Source organism: Trachemys scripta, chromosome 3 (assembly GCF_013100865.1).
Source record: "Trachemys scripta elegans isolate TJP31775 chromosome 3, CAS_Tse_1.0, whole genome shotgun sequence".
In the NCBI taxonomy this organism is placed as follows: Eukaryota; Metazoa; Chordata; order Testudines; family Emydidae; genus Trachemys; species Trachemys scripta.
In genome coordinates, this window is record NC_048300.1 from 181,166,393 (window position 1) to 181,192,384 (window position 25,992).

General features: G+C 40.4%; 1 long non-coding RNA gene across 1 annotated transcript in view; it reads right to left on the reverse strand.

The window, feature by feature from the left end:
• LOC117875324 overlaps positions 1-25,992 on the reverse strand; it is a 101,616-nt gene that overhangs the window by 25,787 nt on the left and 49,837 nt on the right. Inside the window, exon 2 of the long non-coding RNA XR_004645249.1 lies at positions 9,134-9,211. This is a non-coding gene — a long non-coding RNA (uncharacterized LOC117875324). The remainder of the gene's footprint in view (positions 1-9,133; positions 9,212-25,992) is intronic.

The window sequence follows — 25,992 nt, forward strand, 5'->3', positions numbered from 1 at the left end:
GAGAAGAGTGCCACCTACTGAATCACAAGAATGCTTTCTTTCCTGAGGTATGTAACTTCCCGTTCTAGTTCCAACCTGACTTAGCTCTGCTTACCTGGTGAGACCCAATGGCACCACAACACAAGATGGGGTCAGTGTGAGAAACAAGAAATTCACTGCTTTATTCTCATGAGAACCTCTTGGTTAACAATATAAAATTAAAGAACAAAAACCAAGCCAACTAACTACAACTCATTCAAGAGAGGTATAAGATGAACCTATATTTAATCTCACACTTAACTGAAATTTACTATATTGTAATATCTGAAAGCTTAACATTTATTGTTCTAAATGCCCAAGTGGATCAAATTGGAAACAATGACTTGGTATCAAACTACAAGTAAGTACTCCTGGTCTGCCAAATCTAATGACCTTATACTAACGTGCAACTAAGATCATAAAATTTTATTTTATCCTGTATTTTGGCCACAAACATTCTTCATTAGCAAAGGCTTGGAAATAAAAATGTGGTTGTAAAACCTTGGAATGAAACATGAAATTTAAGTCTAAAAAACACAAGCAAATTCAGTTAATACAGTTGCATAGGATGCCAGTATTTCTGATTACCAAATCCTATGTAATATATTATCAATTAATAGCCAAACATTCAGATATGAGAGTTGGAGGAAACAAAGAACAGCATTATCCACAGAAATTTGGATTTCATTGCGTATCAGTCAGAAATAGGATAAGCGTTAAGTATGCAGCTGAAATGTACTTCAGAATCATTTCAGTGGTGTGTTTTTCAGAGAACAGGAGGAAAGAGCGTTGTTCCCATGAAAAGGGCTCTCTGTTTTAGCTTTTGTAAAGCGAGATCATTCATATCAACAACTTCATAGTTATTGACCAGCTGTGCCAGTCATAGAAATGAATGAAACTATGAAACCAGCTATAGTAGTTCACCTAGTACATGCTGATATCAGCACCGGATGCCCTGTTGGATAATTGGAAGGGATGGCAAAATCCTGCTCTGAGATACAGGTAAGCCACTGACAAGTTGCACATCTGTATCTGAGATATTTGGACAAGAATTTACATAACATATGTGGAGAAATGGGTCTGAAATATGGCTATTTCAACAAAACCTTCTTATTTGAAATATCACCTGCTTTCCATCCAGTTATATCTGTGTTCTACAGGGCCAAATTGTTGTCTCACAGTTAAGTGTGGGAATGATGATTCTGTGAACCATGGAAAGTAAATAGCTTAAATCCTTCCTTTTAAGTGAGTAGCTTTCTAACTGAGCAAGTGGAACTAAGAGCCCTTTCAAGGGTCTCCCTAACAAGAGTAATTGTTTAAGGGACTCAGTGTTCTTTTAAATGTAAGTAATGGAAACACACTGCCATGGTGGCAGGTGTTTTTGAAATGTACATAAAAATAGCTGAGAAAGGGGGGAGGGGAATCATGAAACATATTCCTGTTGTTTCCAAATTTCATAGATTTTTTTTAAAATGTTAAATTTCAACCACCTCTGGAATTGGTTGAAAAACAGGAGGAAAATATCCTGAAAATCTCATTAAAACTTTTTTTCAGAATTCTTTTTAATTTTTTAATTTTTGAAATGTCATCCAAATTTCAACCAGCTTTAATTAAAATGTATTTAGCAATGTGAAAGCATGAAACAGGTCACTGAAAGCATTATGTATATTAAATAAGGAACATTACATCATTTCAAGTTTCCTTCACTTCTGTGTTGTACTTGTGCAGGCTGGTGATGAACCCACTCTGCTCCTAATAAAGTACTAACACTCGGAAGACGTCCAAATCTACCTTCTTCCTGGGATTTGGTTTTATTGGTAACTTCAGTAACAAAATATAAGATTTCTCTCCATGCTTTTCTAGAATAGAATTTTCCCTTGTAGGACCTCTCTGCCTCTGGCCCTCATTCCCTCTCTCTCAGAGAAAGAGATAGACACAAACTCTTTAAACATCCCGTCTCTCTGTAATAGGACACATGGGATGTAACCTGAGAGTCATTCAGCAAAGATACCTCTGGACCTCTATGGAGGGTTCAAACATCTGACGTTAGAGAGTCTCAAAAGAAAAATCCTAAGTCCTAAGCTCATTGTCCTAGAATCTGTCACACACATTTTAGGGGATGTCTGTGTAGCACATTAAAAAAAGCTAATGTTTCACATTCTGGTCTTTGAAGAATGAGATTTGTTTATTAAGATTCAGGGTATTGCCTGTTCAATCTGCGAACAAACTTGTGTGATCTTTTTTCTAATCACGTCTAGCTATTTGGTTGTACCATATCCATCTCTGCGTGTGCCTTTTATAGGTATCCCCATGGCTATGTATCAGGGCTGTTCTCCCTCCTCCCCCTTCAAAAATGGGATTTTATTGAATATGATTTTTATCACACAGAAAAAAAGCTTTTCTGACATTTTTCATTTTAAAAAATTAAACAAAAAAATTCAGAAAAACATTTTGGAACTTCAAAATAAAAAAAATGTTTTGGAAATAGTGGGAAAAATGCTACTATCTATCAGGTTATGGGGATTTTTTGGCTGGTTTTTTGTTTGTTTTGGTTTTTTTTTAACTATTTCTGTAGGGGGGAAAGATTAAAAAGTGAAAGCCGGGGGCAGAACCTCTTTCAAACTTATTTTCTTTCTTCCCACAGGAAAAAGTAGAAAAAAGTAAGAGTGGCTTTCCCATCTCAGTTTCTTTCCTTTTTTTGTTTTGTTTTGTTTGCGCCCTAAAGTTCACACCTCACTTCTTCCACACTTTTTCAGTGCAAAGAGGAAAAAAGTGAGAGAAAATGTTTTTTCCCCACTTTCTCTTACTTTTAAATATTTTTGGCCTTTTTTTTTTACACTGGAAATGAAATTTTTCAAAATGAAATAATTCTGAACTTTCAAATTTGTTCATTCAAAAAATGAAAAGAAGATTGAAAATATTTGAAAAAAAAAACCAATGCTGTTCATTTTCTTTCAACATTTTTGTCAAAAAAAAAAAAAAAAAAAAAAAAAAAAGACAAAATGTTGACCAGCTCTGTTATTACAAACATCTTGGTTTTCCCTCTGGATCTCTCTCGGGGACATCATCAGGCACATATTTTCTGCAATTCTTCCTGTGAACAATGGAAATGTGTGGGGGGGGGGGGCGGGGGTTGTGAGTGTATAAACACAACAGCAGAATATTGGTAGATTTACAGTACTTCTATAATTAATTCCATGTTCCGGCATTCTACAAAGTCACCCCATTCAAGCCTGCCATAGTAGCTGTAGGTGGGCTTAGAGTTTACATTTTGTTCCCTATTTAAAATGTATTTATTAACATTTGAAAAATTCCCATTCAGTGTACGTAGTGCATTGCGACCAAAGCCAGGAGAATAAAAACACGGCCAACAAAAACTGAATAAGTAATACAGGTTCAGTTAATTCTACATCAAAGTCTTCTGTTACTTTGTACAAGAAATCCACAACAATAGAAAGAAATTGTGACACATATGTAAAAAAGATGGGGGGGAGAGGGAATTGGGACCTTATAAATCTAACTTCCTTCCTGTTTAAATTAACATATATTGAAATAGTATTGAGGCAGTTACATACAACAACTATCGTGTTGCAAAAAAACACCATTACATGTAAAAAAAATGCAAGTGGGGAAAAAATGGACCTAATTCTCCTCTAACTCAGGGCTGCCGAGAGTGGGTTCGGGCTCCGGTGAAAAAAAATTTTCGGGCCCCCCCAGCAAGGGCGGACTGGCTAAATAGGGTCGACAAAGCCGGGCCCCGGGCCTCCTTCCAGACCACCAGGCCCTGGTAATTTGTACCGGCTTCCCCCCTCTCGTCGGCCCTGCTCTAACTGACACTGAATTCACACTGGTGTAATGCTACAGGCTTTAAAGGAGTCACTCCTACTTCACAGGGTTTAGGTGGCATCATAATCAGTCCCTTAATCTTTTTTAGAAGGAAATTGAATGCTAATAGGGAGGCAGTTTCCTGAGCCAGGATGGGGTGCATGTTCCATGTATAAGGTTAACACAGAAGATGGCATGGAGACAAGAGAAGGAGGAGATAGTGCCTGGCATCTTTGGTGCAGGACAGCCCAGACATTGCAAGGTGCTGTGCAGCTGCTTACAGCAAAGTTTGTTTCCATATCTATATAGGCCAAGCATTAATCCTGGTCATTAATATTTCTCATAATCTTAGGCCGTCATTACGCATCGAGCTTCATGTAGGCGGATGCTTGCAGTCGTGTGAGGTGGTTCTTTGTGGTGGCAGGAGTCTGCATGCACCAAGTTTAGAGCAAGATCAAGGTTTAATTTTTACCTGGATTGATAATTCCCAGACTGGGGAAATGGGAAATTGAAATACTGAGGTTTAAAGTGCTTTGCAGCACTACCATAGTATGAGTAAAATCATCAAAAGTGTCTAAGTAACTTAGAAGCATAAGCCCAATTTTCAGCAGTGATTCAGGCTCTTAGGAGTCCAAGTCCCCTGGACTTCCAATGAAATTTGAAAATATTTGAAAATGTTATCCCTTTGTGGCCATGCTGGTAAATGTATGGAATCTTTGTCTAAATGGGGGAAGCTGTTCCCTGAAAACAGGTGCTTCTGTGAAAAAAATACAGAAAGAAGGAAAGACTTTTAAAGAATTCAGAAGACAAATATTCATCCCACACCTTCATGCAGTCAACGGAGAGAAGGAAAATAATCTAATAGTATACTAAAGAGGGGCTCATCTTACTAAGAAGAAGCTGCTTTCTGTAACATGACCTTTGGGTGACCCATAATATCCCAGTCTGTGGTCTCCATAATGAAATAAAAAGATAGGGAATTCTGTATAAAGCTGTGACACATCCCTGCTGGCTCAGAGACACTACATTGTGCTGATTATGCTGATGCTTCCCTCATATTGCTGTGCTTGGCACAGGATCACAATGAAAGGCTGCAGGACTGTGTTTTGCTGGCTCAGAGCCATAGCGATACTGAGCAAAAGGATAGAGAAGCGCTGTAAGTTGTCTTTATACTTTTCACAGAAGAAAAGACTAGAACAATCTCTAAATTTTCCAATCCTTCTCCTCCTTCCCCCCCCCCTAAAGTAATCATGTAATTTTCGGTAAACCAAGCATTCTGGGTAATAAAAGAATCATTGTGAGGCACCAAAATTTATAATCATCAGCAAAAGAAACACGTGCGGATAATTGCGCATGCAAAATGGGGAACTTCACTGGAAAATTATTGATTGGCATTTCTATAGCAATGAGCATGATATCTGAGTCCCCTCCCCTACAGCACTCATGCAAGTGAGGATGTCGCAGCACGTATGCAAATGTGGGAGGCTTTTGTGCACAGTTATGTCTGCATCTACCTATTTTGCAGCTGCAATTTCAGACCCTTTCAACTTGCATTGTTTTATATTTTGTGCTATGCTACACTGTGCTGCGTTGACTGGCGATAGATGTTAGCTGAGATGTTTGGATCTAGATCGTGTTCTTAGATGATTCCCTTTCAGATCCATCTACAAAGAGGGATCTAAGATGAGAAGTTTGAATCTGAGTTTTGTCAAAGTTTGAGGAGGTTCAGATCTGCTATTGCAGGTTGGGCCCACTTCCAATGTTGACCTATCGGGCTGAAAAATGGAAGAGGTTAAAAAGAGACTGCTTTTGCTGAAACACAGCAATGCTTATTCAAAAGGACAGGCATATGTTTTCTTTTCTAGTTTGAGGGCAGTTTGCAGTCATTGGGTCTATTTTCCCATCAGTTCTACTGTGATGCATAACAGATATCAGCCAACTAGCAGCAGCAGTTGGGGATAACTGATTTTATTTAGTATGATTATTATTATTAAGAAACATTTATATTATAGTATTGTCCAATAAGAATCAAGCCCCCATGGTGCTGGGCATAGTCCAATCCGTTAATTAGACACTCTGTGTATTGGAGAACTTGTAATGTATTTATTTAATGAAAGAACTTTCAGATCATTTGGAAGCATCATGTTATGCATGTTGCTAACGTAGGTAACTAAGTGATTATTTTTTACCCTGATTTTCTGTCCCCCCTTCCCTCCTGTTGCTTTGCGTCTGTTTTGCATCTTTGCTAAAATGAGACTGTAAGCTCTTAAGAACAGATCCAGGGTTGTTTTGTGTGCTTGTATAATGCCTGTGTACAATGGGGCCTCGATCCTGATCAGGGCTCTTGGGTGCTACTGTAATGCAAATGAATACTAATAATCTGGGAATATATGCAGGTAATACCTATTAACATTAATTATAGCTACGCATACAAATCCACGATACAGCAAGGATTAGTTAACTGGTTTATATCTGTAAAATGATCTGAAGTTACACCATGTTATGTAAGTGCTAAGAATAGACCCTAAAGCCTGCCTTTTGGATGTTAGAAACAACGATTGTGGGATTTAAGCGAGGAGAAAATTTGTATTAAAAATTACTTGTGTCCTGAATGACACAGACCCCCATTCAGAAAAAGGTCAGGTCACATCAAAGAAACAGTGGGAGCATTTAGGTATCCACTGAAGGGTCAGAGAATTTATGCTATACAATCAATCATTATAAGGAACTTAAAACTTTCTTTAAAGGCTAGTTTACTAGAGAGACAATGATCTAGCACTGTTCTCTTATCGGTTATTGCATAGAAGCAGCTGTCTTCCCAGGACCATCTTCCTTTGTAATTCTCCCCATTTTAGCATTGCCCTGCGAAACATTTTCCCCAGCATGCCATACTGGGGCTGGCCCTTTAAATTTGGCAGAGCCAAGGCCATTTTGCAACCAGCTGCTGCTTACTGCATCTTCCTCGGATCCAACTGGCAAATATTCAACTCCTGTTATATTTTCCCCTTCTCATTGCTGCGGAGATACTGTCATCTCTATCAATGAACTTTACCATTTTCCATGAGCAATTGTTAACAGATCATTTTTTTTATTCCATATTTACAGAGCCAGATCATCCTTGGATATTTATTTGCAGTTACTGCTGGCTTCAGTTAGAATTGTTACCTGATGGCAGAATGGGGCTGAGGTCCGGTACTTCAGACCACAGTGAATACCCAGCTGGTAAAGTTTGTCAAGAAAGAGCAAAAATTACAGAAATGGACGAGGAGGTTTGGGTGTAGAGCATGGTTACTACAAAATAAGAGTAAAGAGAGCATCCCATTTCCACACAAAGCATATTTAGTTGCTTATGAAGGAACTAAAAGTAAATTGCGTGTGGTCTAGGCAGACCATCTAAAGGAGACTTTATAAGCAGGCAATTGTGGCTGGTTTCAAGACCAGGAGTCAGATGGCTCTGCCTGGTCTTAGGCCTCCCGTTCATTTTTTAATAAACAAAAACCAAATGGAAATGTCCCAGTTATTAACACTGGAAAACTTGGCTACTGTGCACATGCAGTATATTTCCATCACATTTTAAAATCAATCCATAAAGCTGCTGGCCAGCGTTCCATGGATATACTGCTGGCCATGAATGCCATTCACTCATTGTGGAATATGAAACACGCACTCTCCATGCACAGTGGATGCATTTTTTTAAATGCTAACAACTGGGACATTTTCATTTGTTTTGGCTTATTAAAAAATAAACAAAGTAACAAAAGGCATCAGTGCAAAGCAGGGGACTTATTAAAAGGAGACTTTCACTTAAATAACTGAGTCCTTCTAGCTTAGCCAGTCTTTATAATATTTAACTTCTATTTGGCGTCCTCTCAGCAGTTTCAATTTATCTTTGACTACAAGACATGAACAGTGGGTCCATGCCTGGGATAAAAGGAACAGCAGCATAGGCAGTTAAAGCCCTCAAGAACCTTAACAGTATTGTTTTGCTGTTGTTGGAGACATCTCTGTGTTATGAAAGCCATATGGGAAGGACACTGCCTCCTAGTTTATGCCCAAATAATCTGTTAGTCTTTAAGGTGCCACCGGACTCCTTGTTGTTTTTGTGGATACAGACTAACCTCTGATACTGCCTCCTAGAGCTCCCTAGAGAGGAAGAGGAGTCATACTCGGTGCTTATTTCTCTTAGAGGTGTGCAGAGCGTGCGTCCCTCCACAGATGGCCAGCTCTGTTAGCCAGTGCAAGGGGGGCAACAGGCAGGGATTTAGCCCTGCCCCTTCCCCACAGCTTTCGAGATTGCAAGTGCTGCTAGCAGCATTAGGTAAGACCAGCCCATGCACTTGAGAGAGCGCACAGACGGCAAGTGTGGCCCTTTCCTATAAGGGGCACATGAGAGAAGAATGAGTCTTCTACACTCTCCAACCTTGTGCACACAGGCAGAGCCAACTGCGGTCTGACCCTCAGACTGAATAAATCCTGCCAAGTTCAGATGCTTACCAAAGCTAAGGTAAACTCTCCCCTTTGGGTCTTGTCTACACTATCAGTGGCACGTAGGGTATGTGTAGCTACATATTGCAGTGAAAAGTGGGCTACCTTCACACTGTGATTTGTAGCTACGTGTGGCAGTGAAAGGCTCTGGCAACGGGGAGCTGCTGGAGCTCTTCGCTACTGCCTCTCCCCTGCCAGAGCCTTTCTCTAGTGCCAGAGCCTTTCCTAGCAGTAGCACAAGGCTACAACCGTGGAGAGACAGTGGGACACTACACTGCTAAAAATAGCAGTGCGGACAGGGAGGGCACTGTTTGGGCACATATAGGGATGTGTAGGGTACATACCCTAAGGTTCTAGCATGTCTTTATTCTACTCACCTGAGCTGTGCCTTACTGTCTACACTGCTATTTGTACCCATGCTTGGGGGCATGCAGTGTCCTTACTCTACATGCCACCATAAGTATAGACATAACCTTAGTGTATCCTTCTTTACCTCCCATCCCTCATGATCCCATCCCTGACCCAACCAAAACCAGATCCCTGTCCTTTTCCTTGAAATCCAACTCCCCATGGACTGGAAATAGACATCCAGATTTCCCAGGTCAGCTAGTATCCTTTGGCAAGCCACAGAGTACATGTTGTCATGCTGCAGATAACTGCAGGAAGAATTGCATGGCAAAATGAACTGAGACAGTGACCCCTTTGGACTTTTTCCTTTTGCCCCCTCCAATATTGTCATGAATGTACCATGTTCTGACAAGGTGGGGGAAGAGATTCAATGTCAATATTTAATAAAGGAGCTTACTTTAATACCCGATGAAGTGCAGACATCTTCAGGATGCAAAATTGCAGTCATAGGGGTTATATCACAGACCATTGTGACCTGTAACCAAAAAAGCAGCATAATAGTATAGCTGCATGGAGGACAGAAATTCCGTTTTGCAAAGGTTTTTGAGATTTTGAAATTTGTGTTCATTCTGATTCAGAACAGAAGCCAAATATTTCAAAATTCTCTGTGGGAGAAACCTAAAAAAAAAAGTGTTTGGGCTGATCAAAACATTTCACTGTGATTTCCACTTTTTTATTCTCTATTATAATATACAATGTAATACAACATTTAAGAAATGTAAATGAACGGTCATTTCAAAATATACAACATTGTTGTAACTTTTGTCTTAAACAAAATTTGTGGAAAACTGACACCATTTTGTGAAGAGTTCAGTTTCGACTGAACTGTATTTTGTGACTGAAAACGGCTCAGTCCAAGATTTTCCAACCAACTCTACTCAGCAGTCTTGCCTTGCAGCAGGTTAGGAGAAGCAGGGACCAGTTTTAATACACCCTGCCCATACCCCATCAAATACACAAAGGGTTCTGCAGTTAATCCAAGGCCTTGAATTGGTGTACAGAAATGTCACCAGATCCTGCTGTATTTGACTCACGCTCAGGGGAGGCCTAGGGGAGGGATGTGCTTTGACTTGGTGGGGTAGGGTGTTATTTTCTTAACTCACTGTCATTGTCACAGCAGTGTTTTGTTTCTTCAGAAATGCCAATGAATTCAGTTTGAACACAAGACTTACTATTCCTTGCCCCTCTGCCCGTCCCCCTGGAAACTGTTCAGTACAAGGGCTTTGACTTACTCAAAGGAAATAACAAGAAGATGGGTGGGCTCCTTGAGAGATCAGAGTGCATGGAAAGCTCTGCTCCTTTGTGCTATTTGTCCCCATTTTGTTCTTTTCCTTTAAGAAGCTATTTTAGGAAATTTAAAAACGTGTATTTTCTTCCTTTAACACAAATTAGCTGATGCCATTTCTCCTGATACTTTTTCTTATCTCTAATAAACCACTATAGATTTGCTCAGTCCACAAAGATAGATATGGAATTTCTCAAAGTTCAGATACATTCATATGTGGGCTTTTGTTTTGCATCCATCCTGGTAACGCAAAAACAAAAAATATTGCTTCCAATGCTAATTATGGGCCAGATTCTGATAGCTTTACTCACAATGAATACTACTTTACTCCCTGGATAATCACAGCCAGATTTTTAAAGATATTTAGGCACCTAAAGATATAGCTAGGCGCTCAGTAGGATTTTCAAAAGTACTAGAACACTAAAGCCCAATCAATTTTATATGGCAGTTAAGTGCCTAGGTGATTTTTAAATTCCCACTAGGCTCCTATCTGAATCTCGTGGTGCAGAAATTTTTTTAAACATTTGTCCATAGGGAACTGCTCATAGAGTAAGGTTCTACGAAACCTTAGCATGAGAATCAGAATCTGGTCGCAACATTTCATGAGGCGGATCCTGACAGAATTATTGTGAAAGTTTGGGGAATCTGTCTAGGTTCCATGAGTTCCACTCAATTTCATGAACTCTGTTTTTGACTGTGACTTCCAGGGTAGATTCAGGGCTTGTCTACATTGGCACTTTACAGCGCTGCAACTTTCTCACTCGGGGGTGTAAAAAACACCCCCCTGAGCGCTGCAAGTTTCAGCACTGTAAAGTGCCAGTGTAGACAGTGCACCAGCGCTGGTAGCTACGCCCCTGGTGGAGGTGGGTTTTTTAGAGTGCTGGGAGAGCTCTGCACAAGCCACATTAAACTGCTGTCACAGCAGCGCTTTAACTTTGCCAGTGAAGACGTGCCCTAAATGTTCCTTTTTTAAGGCCGAAGACAGACAATTTCTGAGACACTGAAACAGGACCATCAACAATTGAACAGCAGTCCCTAGAAGAACAGTAGAGGACACCAGTCAAAGATTATTGGTTTGCTAATGACTCTTATCTCCAGTAATGACCATCTATGCCAGCAGACAATGTGTGTGGGGGGGAACGGGGAGACAAGGTGTTAAAAACTTCTTTTAAAAAGACATGCTCTCTCTAGGAAAGGAGGAGACCAGTACCAGGAACAGAAGAATGAGCAAGAGGAGTGGGAGTGCAGGAGGGTCCTGTCATTCTGAAGGATAGTAAGACCCAAAGGGCTGTCAGGAAACTGGTGTGCAGATGTTTCTTATATTTGCCTAGTATCAGGGAGTAGCCTGTGTTAGTCTGTATCCACAAAAACAACAAAGAGTCCAGTAAGAAAGCTTATGCCCAAATAAATCTGTTAGTCTTTAAGGTGCCACTGGACTCCTTGTTGTTTATATTTGCCTAGATCCTTAACTTTCTTGTGCTATGCTATGAGTAAAGTATGTGTGATTAGGAAGTTCCATTACAAAGACTGTATGCTCCTTGCTTTAACTGTTGCATAATCCACAAAGAGAGAACCTGTAACCCAGAGTGCCCATGCACTCTGATGAGGAGGGACTTAAGATACTGGGAATGTGTGGTCAACAGAGCTTTTGGGGCCTACGGTATAATAAGGAGTCTTATTGAGCCTAACTGAGAAATAGGAAGATTTTGTTTATCTCCTGGGCTCTAATTGCAATTTCAAAAGCCTCACTTTGAGATCTCAGGGAGAGGAAGAGGTAGCAGGGTTTTGTCACTAGCATTATCCTTTCCAGTGATTTTACTCATAAACTCAGATTTTAAGGTTAGAAGGGACCATCATGTTCATCTAGTCTGACCTCCTGCACATTGCAGGCCACCGAACCTCACCCACCCACTTCTGTAATAGACCCATAACCTCTGGCTGAGTTACTGAAGTCCCCAAATTGTAGTTTAAAGACTACAAATTACAGATAATCCACCATTTACACTAGTTTAAACCTGCAAGTGACCCATGCTCCATGCTGCTGAGGAAAGCGGAAAATACCCAGGATATGGGGATCAGTTAAACCCTGAGCTTGTGGGCAAGACCCACCAGGCAGACACCTGGGAAAGAATTCTCTATAGTAACTCAGAGCCCTCCTCAGATAGTGTCCCATCACCAGCCATTGGAAATATTTGCTGATAGCATTCTCAGATTGGCTACATGCCATGTTAGGCAGTCTCATCATACCATCCCCTCAAGCTCAGTCTTGAAGCCAGTTAAGTTTTTTGCCCCAGCTGCTTCCCTTGGAAGGCTGTTTTGTCTAGAGAGGTATTCCCCAGATGCTTTCTTCTCTAGCAGAGGGACGTATTTATGATACAATATTCCAGATGCATTCTGAAGCTATATTCTATCTTTGTTTGGTTTGTGACGCATTTAACAGATCATACAAACATTTCAGTACAGATTGCTCATAGCTTTAGGACTGCCTAATTTTACACCCTTTCTTGGAAATGAAGTAAGTAACTTCTGAAACGGGAATATGCAGAAGGAATGTAATTCCAAGCTGGAATTTGGCCAGGATACTGGAGTTAGCCCCACATCACTTGCAAAAAGTACCAAAAGCTCATTAATGACCATAGGTGGTCAACATTTGATTTTATATCTCATCTGGAAAACTGAATTTCCAGCAGCATAGTGTTCCCGAACACAATGATTAAGCACTGGCTCAGTGGAAGAAAGAGAGCCACTTAGTGAGTCTCCAACAGTGCTTGAAACACCCCGCTTTTCTTTAGTGGCTTTCCTTCTCATCCCAGCTGTGCTGAACTTTTGAGTTCTTGTGAGCTCACAGCCCTATGTAATGGGACTGCATGCCACTTGCAAAGCAACTATAGGAAAATAAAGAACCACAATTCTAACCAACACCCTCTTCTATTTTTCCCATATCTTCTTCCCTCACCTCCTGTTGATTCATCACATAGACAATGATGCTAAATACAAAAGAAACTCTACTTGGAACAATATTTTCTCTTTCTAACATTATCCACGAGACACTTTCTCATTAAGGACTACAAACATTTTTTTGCTCTCTTTAGCCTGCTAATTTCTTGGAGGTCTGCTCCTCCACAACTGAAGTCAATAGGAGCTTTGCCATTGGCAGAGTGCAGGATTAAGCCCCCAAAGCATGATTTAGATCTAGCATGAACTATGGCTGGTGAGTTTGGATCTTATCAAAATAAAAGCAAAGCACAGTGAGCAGCTTTGTCAATTTAAAATGCAAAATTTGTGTGACCTTCAAATCCTCTGACTCTTCAATGCCACTGGCAACAGGGTAAGATATCTGTGTGCATATACCCGAATACTTTTGTGAGAGGGATAAAAACAAAGGGCTTCTGAAAATATTCTCAGTATTTTATCTTTAACAGAAATATTTACAGGACAAAACACAAAGGCTGCCTCTGAGCTTGTTCTGCAAAGCCACGTCCAAGTTAGAAAGTATATTCTTTACACAAGAAAGGCAAATTAAGAAAAATCTCCAGCTGTATTATCTTCTCTGCAAGCCCAACACATGTTTTCTTAATTAATGGTAATAAGATAACAGAACTACTGTAATTATGCCTAAGCAGTATACGCTGCAGGCATTTGCTTTCAGTTAGCTAAAATGTAATCAACTGTGTAAGAATTTAGCGCTAATTGCACGCATTACATGCTGCTAATAGAAGTTGGAATAGCTTTCAAGTAAATATTGTCTTTAAACAGTACATTTTCTGCTACTTTACAAGTCAAGGCCAGCAAAGCAATTACTGGCCATTGCCCATTAACTTTTATATCTCTGAATTTAAACTCTTCTTGGATCCAAAGCCCACACAAGGATTACATCAAATTTTACAGGAGTGTGAAAGAGGTGTGGAAGGTGCTCAGATACCCCAAATGATGGAAAAACCCTGGTCAGACAGAATTGTGTGTTGCTTCGCGCTATCCACAGAGAGTTGAAAATGCTCCTTTGGTTCAATACTATCTTGGCTAAATGCAAGCCTTTGGAATTTAATATTACACTGGATCACAGAAAAGTGTAAAGCCATTCAACATGTAGTGATGTGATACTTGGCAGTGCAGATGTGAACATACATCATTTTCAGTCAGGACATTCCCAACCGATCCACATACTGGCATCTAACATGAAACGTATGGAAATAATAGCACATAGTTAATGGGTGTCTGCAGCATCTCGGTTATTGCAATCTTCCCATCATGGAGTTTATTTCTGTGGGTAGTTTGGCAGACTTGTTATTTCAGCTAGAACCATGAAAGCCAGTAAAAAAATTAATCTACCTCCTTAGAAACAAAAGCACAAAGTAGCAGCTGGTAAGAAATACTCTCTTTTGAGAAATCCCTTCTCAGACTCAAAGAAAAAATAAGCATTTAAATCCTTAACAGTTTATATTTCCATACTGGCATTCATTGAAGGGAACTGCATGGCTCAAGAGAGTAGAAAAAGGCTTTTTTCTAGGTTGCCATTTCAAATCCAACTCAGGTTGGTAGAAACTGAAAGCTATTCCCATCTGCTATGACTATACAGAGATCTCTGTGCAATGAGTTGGGTCTCAATGTGAGGCACACTAGCTACATGTTTGTATTTATATAAAACCTGCACCACAGTTGATACCCTTGTTGACAGTCTCAGAGGAGAAACAAAGGACCTGACCATTATGTGGGCCACATGGTTGAAATAGAGCTCCTTGCTCCCTCCTATGCCCCACTGTGCACTGGGTAATGGCTTGACAGCATTGTAGTCTCTGGACCAGATCCTCAACTGGTGTTAATTGTCATAGTTCTGCTGGCTTCAATACAGCTATGACAATTTCCACAGGTTGAGGATCTGGCCATTGGTGGTTTGAAGAAATGGACCTTTAAAATTCGAAGGATTTTTAGTATTTAAATATCAGATTCTGCTTTGTTGTTGTTTTTGTTGATTTGTCTTATGTTACAACCCAGAGTTTTATTTTGGGGAAGTTCCATGATCTATGTTATGCAGGAAGTCAGATAGATGATCACTATGGTCCCATCTGGCCTTGGAATCCATTAAGGTCCTCAACCAAGTTTGAACCCCTATACTTATAGGCATTGTAGAAACATAGGGGCAAACCTTGCTTCAATGAGCTCACCAACCAGATAGAAAAGACAAAATGGTGGGACAACAGACACATCCTATTATTATTATTCAGGATTTGCATTGGTGTTACTGAGCAAAATTTGGCTTTCAGAAATTATCCAATGAGTGTGATTCAGTATTTACTGTTTTACAATACTATATTGACCTGTAAATATTGTTTGTTTGCAATATGGGGAAATATTTTAAAAGAAAACATCAAATGTTCCTGCTTTGTCTGTCTTATTTAGGATGAAAGAATCTTGCAGGATTCAGGGAGGGAGAACTAACTCCAGTATCCAACTGAGGTTTTTAGGCTTGGTGAACAAGTGCTTCTCTACTCCTGCTCTGAGTGGATTTGATTTCCTTTCCACTGAGGGGAGAGGGACTTATCACCTATGCTGAGCTAAACTAATAACTTTGGTTGACCTTGTCTCTACCATTTAAGATTCTAAATGCTGCAGCTGTGGATTTTCTGATCCATCTACCTCAAGGCTACACAGATAAGTTTTGTTACATCCTGTCGTCATCATCAAAACTGCAGCCAGAAACAAAATCAACCCTCGTGGGTATTAGCAGGAATGACATAGACTCATGTAGCTATTTCATGCCAAAGAAAAGCGAATATTGCTTGGAGTAGGAAGGGAGAATTGAGAGTGGAGGTGGAGAGGAGAAGCAGGGCTGACAGTGGGATCCTTCTACTTGGCTTGAGGCCTGTTTATCACTCAGCCTTTTACTCTTGAGAACAGTCTCATTCCCTCCTTTTTGTTCTCTTCCAAATACTACATCGATTTCCTTTCAGGTTTGTAACATGTTTCCACAACCAAATGGGAAATCCTGCAAAACATGTAGCAGATTCACTGATAGGTGCTGACTCCGTCGGTGCTCTGGGGCTGGAGCACCCACTGAAAAAAACAGCCACAGCTGTTAGGCAGCACTGCTGATCATCTAATCAGGGGTGCTGCCAGCTAATCGGGGACACCGCCAAACAGCTGATAGGGAGTGCTGCCAAACAGCTGTTTGGCAGCTCGGGAGGGGCTTGGGGGAGGGTGGAGAGCAGTGAGTGGCGGGCAGGCAAGGGTCTTGGGGAGGGAGTGGAGTGGAGGCAGGAAGAGGTGACACGAGGGCAGGGCCTTGGGGAGGGGGAAAGTGAGGGTGAAGCCTCAGAGGGGCAGAGTGGGGTGGGAAGAGGCGGGACAAAGGCAGGGCCTTGGGGAGGGGCAGAGTGGGGGCAGGGCTTCAGGGCAGAGAGGGGGTAGAGCATCCCTGGGGAAAAGTAAAAGTCAGTGCCTATGTTTTCACTCAAACAAAGGGCTTGATCTTGCAAGAGGCTGAGTGCCCTCATCTCCCAAAGGGAGGAATTCAGTACTTCTGAGTCCTGGGCCCTCACTGTCTGAAGTGTTTTAGTGTATCTCTATTCCATGTAATATAGTGTTTTGCAGCACAATGGGCTGGATATGGATTGTTTAGGCAAATTGATATAATTTTGGACCACATATTTTAAGGGGGAATCTGTGTGCAGAGGGGCTCTTCCCATGTGCATCTCCCCATTCTCCAGTCCAAACAAAGGATTGGACATGAGTAGAGATAGTGAGAGTATCCACATTTACATTAGAAGGAATAAATTAATTTTAGTAAGTGATATAAACCATCATGCTCAAGCCAACCACTACATCACTGGGATTAGGATAAAACTTCTCCTGTGGCCCAGGTATTCCATAATTGCCCATTATGGATTTTTTTTCCACTTTCCTCTGAATTACCTGGTATGGCAGTGTTTCTCAAATTTGTGATAGCTTATCCTCCCTTCAAGGAAATGAACCAAACTTGCTCCCCTTTCATACTTGCCATGTGGTGTTAGAGGCCTATCTAAAATGAATGGTCACTCCAAGTAGAATGTGTAAGTCTTCATAATATATGTCCTCTCTTTTCTTAGGGCTTGTCTATATGGTACTGGCAAAGCGCACTACAGGGATGTGATTTGTAAAATGCTCTAACGTGTAACACTCTAACTGCCCCTTGTAGACCTTGCTGGCATGATCTACCTAGTTTGCTGTTTCAAATAGAAACTATGTTACCACAACCTAGGTATCTTTTACAGTGTGCCAGCAGGGTCCACACAGGGCAGGTACAGTACAACTCATTAGTACGCTTTACTAATTGCACCCCTCTAGTGCGCTTTGCCATGCCGTGTAGACAAGCCATTACACATCCTTGAGCAGTGAAATAGTCCACAATGTTGACATTTAAAATATCATCACTGAGATCTGAGTAAAGACCCATTGAGGTAAATGTTGCAGTTCTCACCTCAGAGTGATTGTTTCTGGGATTTCACCAACTCAGGCAGACATGGCTGCATCATTTACCCTTGGGTCACATTCTCAAGATTTGGCTTCGTTTTGGTTTTTGCAGCCATTGCCGCTAGACCCTCAAGGCCCTGATTTTTAAAGTTATTTAGACTATGCTGCCCTCAGTGTCACAACGCTTAACTGATTTAGGAGCCTAAATATCATTTTCAAAAGGGATTTAAGCACTCAGAAGTTGAAATCTCATTGACTGTTGATTTTAAAATATGTTTAAATATCTGGGCCTTGGGCCTGAATGCGCAAAAGGAGTTAGGCGTCGTAACGCTGAGCATCCCGATGCCTAGCTTTTAGGCATCTAGAAAATCATTGTAATGCATGCAGCCTGAGTTAGGTACCTATGTGCTAAGGGGTATAGGATAGCCCGATGCGGGTTCCCTCCGTCTCTTTTGTTGAAGCTGTTGAGCTCTGGATAAAGTCACGGGATCACTTGATTCTAGGACACCCACATCCTGGGTGAGTGCTCTACTCACCAGCCTATACAGTCATTCTCATGCTTGTATTCATAATCTCTCTCTCTCCCTCTCCTTCTCTCTCTCTCCTCACCTCCCCGCCAAAACTGTCTAATCTCCTTTGAGCACTCCTATCGAATCAGATCCCTCACTAGAGTTACCAAATGTCTAGATTTTATAGGGACAGTTCTGATATTCAGGGATTTATCGTATATAGGTGTCTATTATGCCTCACCCACTTGCCCAATTTTTCACATTTGTTATCTGGTCACCCTACCCCATGTACGACTTAGGTAGCCAAATGCCTATCTGTCCCTGGTGTGTGATTTGCTCTGGGGCTTAGTCAGGAGATAGGCTCCTGGGTGCCTGGAGAGAGACAACAGTGTGCAAGTTCAGAGGCAGAAACATGGGTGCCTAGGGAACTTTAAGTGCAAAAACTTAGGCACCAAGTAAGTTTGGCCACCTACAACATTCAGTGGGAATTTTGTGTCTCACAGTGGTATTGAAACTGTGACTTGTGCACCTAAAATAGTGACATAGTTTCCTGATTCTTTTTGTGCATTCAGGCCTTAATTTTTTTAAAATTAAAAGTTAGATTCTGGAGAACAAATGAGAAGCCTGCCTATGTTCCTCTAAAAAAACCATCACACCCCGCAGGGGTATCCTCATAGTTTGCAAAACACTGTAATATGAAGATAAGATACTGGATCCAATGGACCACTGATTTACTGTAGAATATAAATTCCTATTGTCTATTTTCCTTCCCATCACCTTTTCAAATGGGTATTTGCCCTGACAATGTCCCATTCTTTACAGAGAGACCTCAGACATTTTTCTTTCATCTCTGAGCTATTTGGGAGAGCATATTTCTCCTACCCCCACCCATTAGAAGGTCACTCAGTAATCAGAACTTCTGCTAAAAAGACAGTTTTCTTTGGATGACATTCGGGTTTTGAAATTATGGCTTTTATGGCACCCAATGTGGCTGTTATCTATCCTCAGTCCCTCTCCTCCCCCCTTTCCCCACCCCGCTCTGCTCTCCCTCCTTCTTCTCCTTGCCCCGGCTAATATTCAGTCTCTAAAGTTTAATTAAAACCTTATTTGTTTCCTCTGCTGGATCTGACTTCTGCTAATCATGGTCTGAATCTTACTTTGATTCTTCATACCCAGTAAAAATATTATTAGATAGCTCTCAGTTGTGTGATATTTCAAAATTGAATTGTTTAGTGTTCTGTTTTGCAACAACAACAAAAATACATAAAAATGTATCATAGAAAGCAAACAGTGCTTGTGAAAAAAATACATTACATTACATGAAAACCAAATTTTCTCTCAAAAATATTTAGATGGAAAATGTTTGACCAGCCCCACTGATGTGTCCCAAATTTCAGATCTAGCATATTCCCAGTTTGCACACCAAAAAAGAAATATGCCCTATTGTTTTTACTCCTCTATAACAAAGAATTAATCCCATAAAATAACATTGTCCATATAAAATAATAAAAGGTCTGAAAGGAAAAGTGTAAAATTCACTAATACTTATATTAATTCAAAATTCTTCAAGGAATTTTCCTTTATAAAAGAAAAAAGTAAGATTCTCAGAATTTCTGATTCAAAGCTTAGGGTATGTCTACATTGCAAAAAAGGGGTGTTCCTAACTTGGGTTAGCTAATTTAGGTTAAAATAGAAGTTAAAACAAGTCAACTCAGCTTTTAAGTTAAGTTAGCAAATCAAGTTAAGGTCTATAAGAGAGTGTGGAGTTGAACTCAACCTGCTAACCTGAGTTGCCATATCTTCACTGCTATTTTAACCCAAGTTAAAAACATACCCTTTTTTTTTTTCCTTGTGGTGTAGCTATCCCTCAGTGTAGCTCAGAGACTGATAGATTTTAAGGCCAGAAAGTACCATCGTGATCATCTAGTCTGATCTCCTTCATATCTCACACCAAAAATCTCACCCATCCCCTCCTGTAATAGACCCATAACCTTTGGGTGAGTTACTGAAGCCCTCAAATAATGAATTAAAGACTCCACGTTACAGAGAACCCAGCAATTACTCTAGTTTTAAACCAGCAAGTGACCTGTGTCCCATGCTGAAGAAGAAGGCAAAAAAAAAAAAATACAACCCCCTCTCCCCCAGGCTCTCTGCCAATCTGACCTGGGAGAAAATTCCTTCCTGATCCCAAATACGGCGATCAGTTAGATCCCCCAAGTCTGTCGGTAACAGCCACCAGTCAGAGACCTGGGAAAGAATTCGCTGTAGTTACTTAGAGCCCTTCCCATCTAGTATCCCATCTCTGGCCATTGCAGATATTTGCTATTAACAGTCACAGATGGGCTACCTGCCATTGTAGGCAGTTCCCTCATACCATCACCTCCATAAATGTATCAAGCTCAGTTTTGAAACCAGTTACGGTTTTTGCTCCCACTACTCCCTTTGGAAGGCTGTTCCAGAACTTCACTTCTCTGATGGATAGAAACCTTCATCTAATTTCAAGTCTAAACTTGTTGATGGCCAGTTTATATTCTCTTGTTCTTGTGCCAACTTTGGCCATTAACTTAAATAACTCTTCTCTCTCCCTGAAGTTTATCCCTCTGATGTATTTATAGAGTACAATCCTATCTCCCCTCAGCCTTTGCTTGGATAGGCTAAACAAGTCACATTTCTATATTATATTAGAATTAGAATTAATTAGAAAAGATACAGAGAGGGCAACAAAAATGATTAGGAGCACGGAACAACTTCCATATGACCTTGTCTGTTGCATCCAAGGACTGCTTTAGCCTTTTTCACTGCTGCATCACTTTGGTGACTTGTAGTTATCCTGTGATTGACCAGTACACCCATGTCTTTCTCTTCTTCTGTTGCTTCCAACTGATAAATCCTCATCTTATAGCAAAAATTCTTGTTGTTAGTCCCAATGTGCATGACCTTGCACTTGCACTATTAAATTTCATCCCATTTCTATTACTCTAGTTTTCAAAGCAACAGAGGGTCCTGTGGCACCTTTGAGACTAACAGAAGTACTGGGAGCATAAGCTTTCGTGGGTCAGAACCTCACTTCTTCAGATGCAAGAGAAGAAGTTTTCAAGGTCATCCAGATCTTCTTGTATGATATTATGGTCCTCCTCCGTATTGGCAATACCTCCCAACTTCGTGTCATCTGCAAATTTTATTAGCACACTCCCACTTTTTGTGCCAAGGTAGTTAAGGAAAATGTTAAATAACATTGGTTCCAAGATTGATCCCTGAGGAAGTCCACTAGGAACCTCCCTGCAATAACCATTTACCACTAGGTCCTTCATTACTTTCTCTTTCAAAATTTGTTCCATCACCTTGCGTACAACAGAGGTCAAACTAGCAGGCCTGTAGCTTCCTAGATCACTTTTTTTCCTTTCTCAAAAATAGTTTTATATTATGAATTGTCCAGTCAGATCCCCAGGTTTACAGATTCATTAAAAATCCTTGCTACTGGGCTTGCAGTTTCTTGTGCCAGTGCTTTAATAATCTTGGATGTGGATTATCCGGGACTCCTGATTTGGGCCATTAAGATGTTTGAATTTGACTTCCACCTCAGATGTGGTAATTTCTATTTCCATATCCTCATTCCCATTAGCCACCCTGCCACTACCCGTAAGCTCCTCATTACCCTTATTAAAAACTGAGAGAATGTATTCATTTAGGTGTTGGGTCATGCCTAGATTATCTTTAATCTCCACCCCATCCTCAGTGCTTAGAGGTCCCATTTCTTTTTTCCTTGTTTCCTTTTTTTATATGGCTAAAAACCCTTTTACTATTGGTTATAATTTCCTTGGCAAGGTCCAACTCAGCTTGGCTTTTGGCAGTTTTCACTTGTTCACTACACTTTCTGATCTTCAAGATGTACCGTTCCTTTCCAATCCATCCCATCTTCCATTCCTTGTAGGCTTTCTGTTTTCTCTTAATAACCTGTTTGAGATGCTTGTTCATTCCGTTTGGTCTGCAACCCTTCCCTATGATTTTTTCCCCTTGCTTGGAATGAAGGCTTTGGATAGATTCCACAACTTTGACTTAAAGCAATTCCAAGCCTCCTCCACATTCAGATCTTTGCGTTCTTCAGTCCAGTCTACTTCCCTAACTACTTCCCTTAATTTTTTAAAGTTTGACTTTTTGAAATCAAGGACCCTAGTTGTCAACCTATTTTTGTTTATCCCTCCATTTAGTTTGAACTGAATTATCTCATGATCACTCAAACCAAGGTTGTCTTCTACAACCAGCTCTTCTTTGAGGTCCTCGCTACTTACCAATACTAAATCTAAAATGGCATCACCTCTTGTTGGTTCAATGACAATTTAGTGAAGAAATCTGTCAGCTATCACAGCCAGGAATATCTGGGTTCTACCATTATTAGTAGTACCTGTCCTCAAATGTATATCTGGGAAAGTAAAGTTTCCCATAATCACACAATTCCCAGTAGTATTTATTTAATTAAAAATGTTAAAAACGTCTCTATCCATGTCCAGATTGGATCCGTGGGGTCTGTAGCATACCCCAAGCACTAGCCCGGTGAAGCCTCTGTTGCCTTTCTTCCCCAACTTCTTTCCAACTCAGCCAACCTGTTCCTCAGCTCTATTTGTCTTTTGATAGCTGGACTTTTCCTCTGCTTTGTTCTTGTAGTCACATGGTTCCACTGACCACTTTCCTCATCCAGCAATCTACCCTCATGGTTCTCCAGTCCAGCTTGCATCTGCAAGCCTTGAGTTTTCCCTTCAACGTCCTCTCACCTTCCCTCCATCATCTGCTCAAATCCCTTTCGAAACTCAACCATAGTTTTTACCTGCGTCTCCAAACCTTGGATCTTCTCTTCCATCAGGTGGCACGTCATACAAACGAAGCACCTTTCAAGTACCCGCTCCAGGACTATGTACATTCTGCAGCTTCCCCATCCTTATTTTTACTGTCTCTTTCATTCCTTGGCTCACCACCACTGCTGCCTCTCTACCTGTCATAGCCTTCCCTCCTAAGTTCCTGTCAAGGAAAACACGCACACACACCAAAAACAGAATACCACACACTCCCTCCCCCAATCTCCCTTTATAAATTCCCCTGATTTCAGCTCTGTTTGCTGTCTCCTGTGCCACTAGCTGGCCATGTGACTGCTTTTATAGGCCTGCAGATTTGTGAAGCCCTACCCTCTATTCAGGGAAGCCCCACCCCCTAAACAGGGCTTCTGTATGATCAAAGGCTCTGCTTCAGCCACTGCAAACTCAAAATAAACAGAAAATAAGCCAGCAAGGAAAAGCAAACAAAGAAATGCTCTCAAGAATTCACTCACTGCTCCTAAGGAACAGGGGCTTGTGTCGCTTCTCCTCCAACAAATCGCCACTCAAATGCCCCTGTTTTCAGCTCTGTTTGCTGGCTCCTGTATATTACCTGGTGGCCCCCTGAGATTAGGCCACCATTGTACTAACATGTAGTAGGAGACAATCACTGGCCTGAGAAGCTTGAGATCTCAACGGGCAGTGGAAGCATTATCACCCCATTTTACAGAGTGATTAAGTAACTTGCCCAAGGTCACAAGGGAAATCTGTGGCAGAGTCAAAAATTGAATCCAAGTCTCCTGAGACTTAGTCCACTGCTTTAACAACCACACACAACCAATGTTAGCTAGTCTTCGGTTAGGGAAGTGTCACTCATAGCCTTCCAGTATCTTCAGAGGAAGGATCAATACCGAATTTCACAAGTTCGAAGATGGCCCCTATGGATCTTGTTGAACTCAGCAAGGTTACTGTTTGGGATTTCTTTCATCCTTTTGAGGTCATTTTTTCAGTTCAGTGTACCATCTCTGTATTCACACAGCCTAATGATGAACTTCTAAAAACTGGGACATAAGCCTGGGGAATTCACCCATGCCTTACCTGGGGTAATGACTGACTTTTGGCATTGTTCCAAGCAATACAGGACTTTTATTCACACTAATGTAATGCTTGCATATGAGCCAAAAGATTTTTTTTTTCTTTTTGGCCTGTCTCTATTTACCTTATGGCTTAGGCATTCTTAAAATGTATTTGTGTTGATGACCTAGCACAAAGTAGATTATTAGTGCTTTCCGAGCAGTGAAAACAAGCAAGCTAAGCAAAACCACTTTTGATTTTTTTCTTGCTTTGCATTGTAGGTTCATGGCTCCTTCAACATTGTGCAGTCAGCAATTTTTACTAGCCTATATCATTTTTATAGATCATGAACAGTAGAGGCCTAAATGTTGACCCCTGTCGTGCCCCAGTAAATCTCGTTTTCCACAATCTAACATAGCTACTCTGTTTTTCCATCAGCTCTTTATCCACTCTCGTGTACTTCGCTAGATCCTGGCAACTTTTAGCTTAAACAGAGACCAGTAGTATGGAACTTTGTCAAAACGTTCTGAAGATCCAAATAAATTATGTTGTGTTTTATCAGCTTTGTCTGCAACGTCCTGAAGCATCCTGTTAGCCAAGACCTTCCCTTTTTAAATCATTCTTGTTATCTCTTGTTAGTTTAGCACTACGTATTTACTTTTATAACATGTCCTTTACTGTATTCTATATTAAATACCAACCTAATGGGATTGCAGTTCCTTAGAAATACCCTTTTCAACTTTGAGCAAAACTGTATTGTATTACTTACTTATTTGGAGCTCTTAGCTCTTAGCTAAATTGAGCAAGTTTTCCAGGGTAATACCAACTTTCTTCATACATTCTACCACTAGTTTCTTTCAGAATTCTATTTAAGTGTCCTGCGGTCTTCTAGACTTCCACTTGGCCATTATGATGCCAATAATTTAGTGTTACCTTAACTCACAACCTTAACAGCAGAAGTTTATAAAAATGTTTGCAACAAAGTCCATTTGCTTGATAGGTAGCCATAATTTTTCCAGTTGTTTATTCTTGTCTGTATAATGCCAACAATTATCATCAACTATAGCAGGTTGTAAATAGCAGCTTCTATAGTAACGGTTAAATTGAAAATTCCATTCTGATCTCTCTAATCCTTCTTTTTGATCGCTCTTTACTTTCTCAAACACATTCCTTTAAGGCTAAAATTTTCCTTGCTTCTTCTTAACGAACAAGAATTGTTCAAAAATATGTGAGTAATATCAGTTGGGTGATATTTTAAATTGGTGGTCAGATCATTCAAAATTAGCTGAAGGTAAAAACTTCAAATTTGGCTTGTTTTGTAAATCTCAGAGACGTCAAATCAAACCTAATTTGAAAAAAATATTTGATTAATTAGTTGGATAATTACATTATAAACATTTAAAGTTTGGAGTTTTACAAATGCAAATCACAAATTTTCTATTCTTAAAAAAAAATGCCTTTCCAGAACTCGTATGTTAAGGACTAGCTTATTTTTAATATTTTAACTTTAAAACTAGATTTTTATGTGCAAGCAATAAAATTATGAAGTTTAAACATGATTCTCTTCTCACTTGCATTAATTTTACTCTACTTTTATCCGATTGACTTAAGTAATTACTCTTGATTTAGGCTCTGACTCAGCAAAACAGTGAAGCACATGTTTAACTTTAAGCACATTCTTAAATCCCATTGATTTCCAAATTGCAAAGTTAAGCATGTATGTTAAGTGCATTGCTGAATCAGGACCTTGCCCTGGTGTAAGTTTACAGGATGTCATTCTCGTGATCTTTGAATCAAGCCTTGTTTACACTAAAGAAATTTACCATGCTACAGTGTGCTCACCTGAGAGTGATAGTAAAATGTTATTGTTCATCAGCCATGCTATGCAGACTATGAATTTTCAGAGTTTAATATCATTTGAATGTTAGTGTGGGCAGAGGAGCTAACATAAACAGTACATTACTCCTCTCACTATGGATGGGAAGGGGTCAGGAACTGAGTTATAAGCGCTGCATCTTCAACAGTTGCCTCAGCCAGTGGGACCTCCTATAGTTCTCCAGCTGAGTGTCCCTTCTCTGCTCCTTCCCTGCCATGTTCCTTCCTCCATACCTCCTCCTCAAAAATATACAGGCTCTTT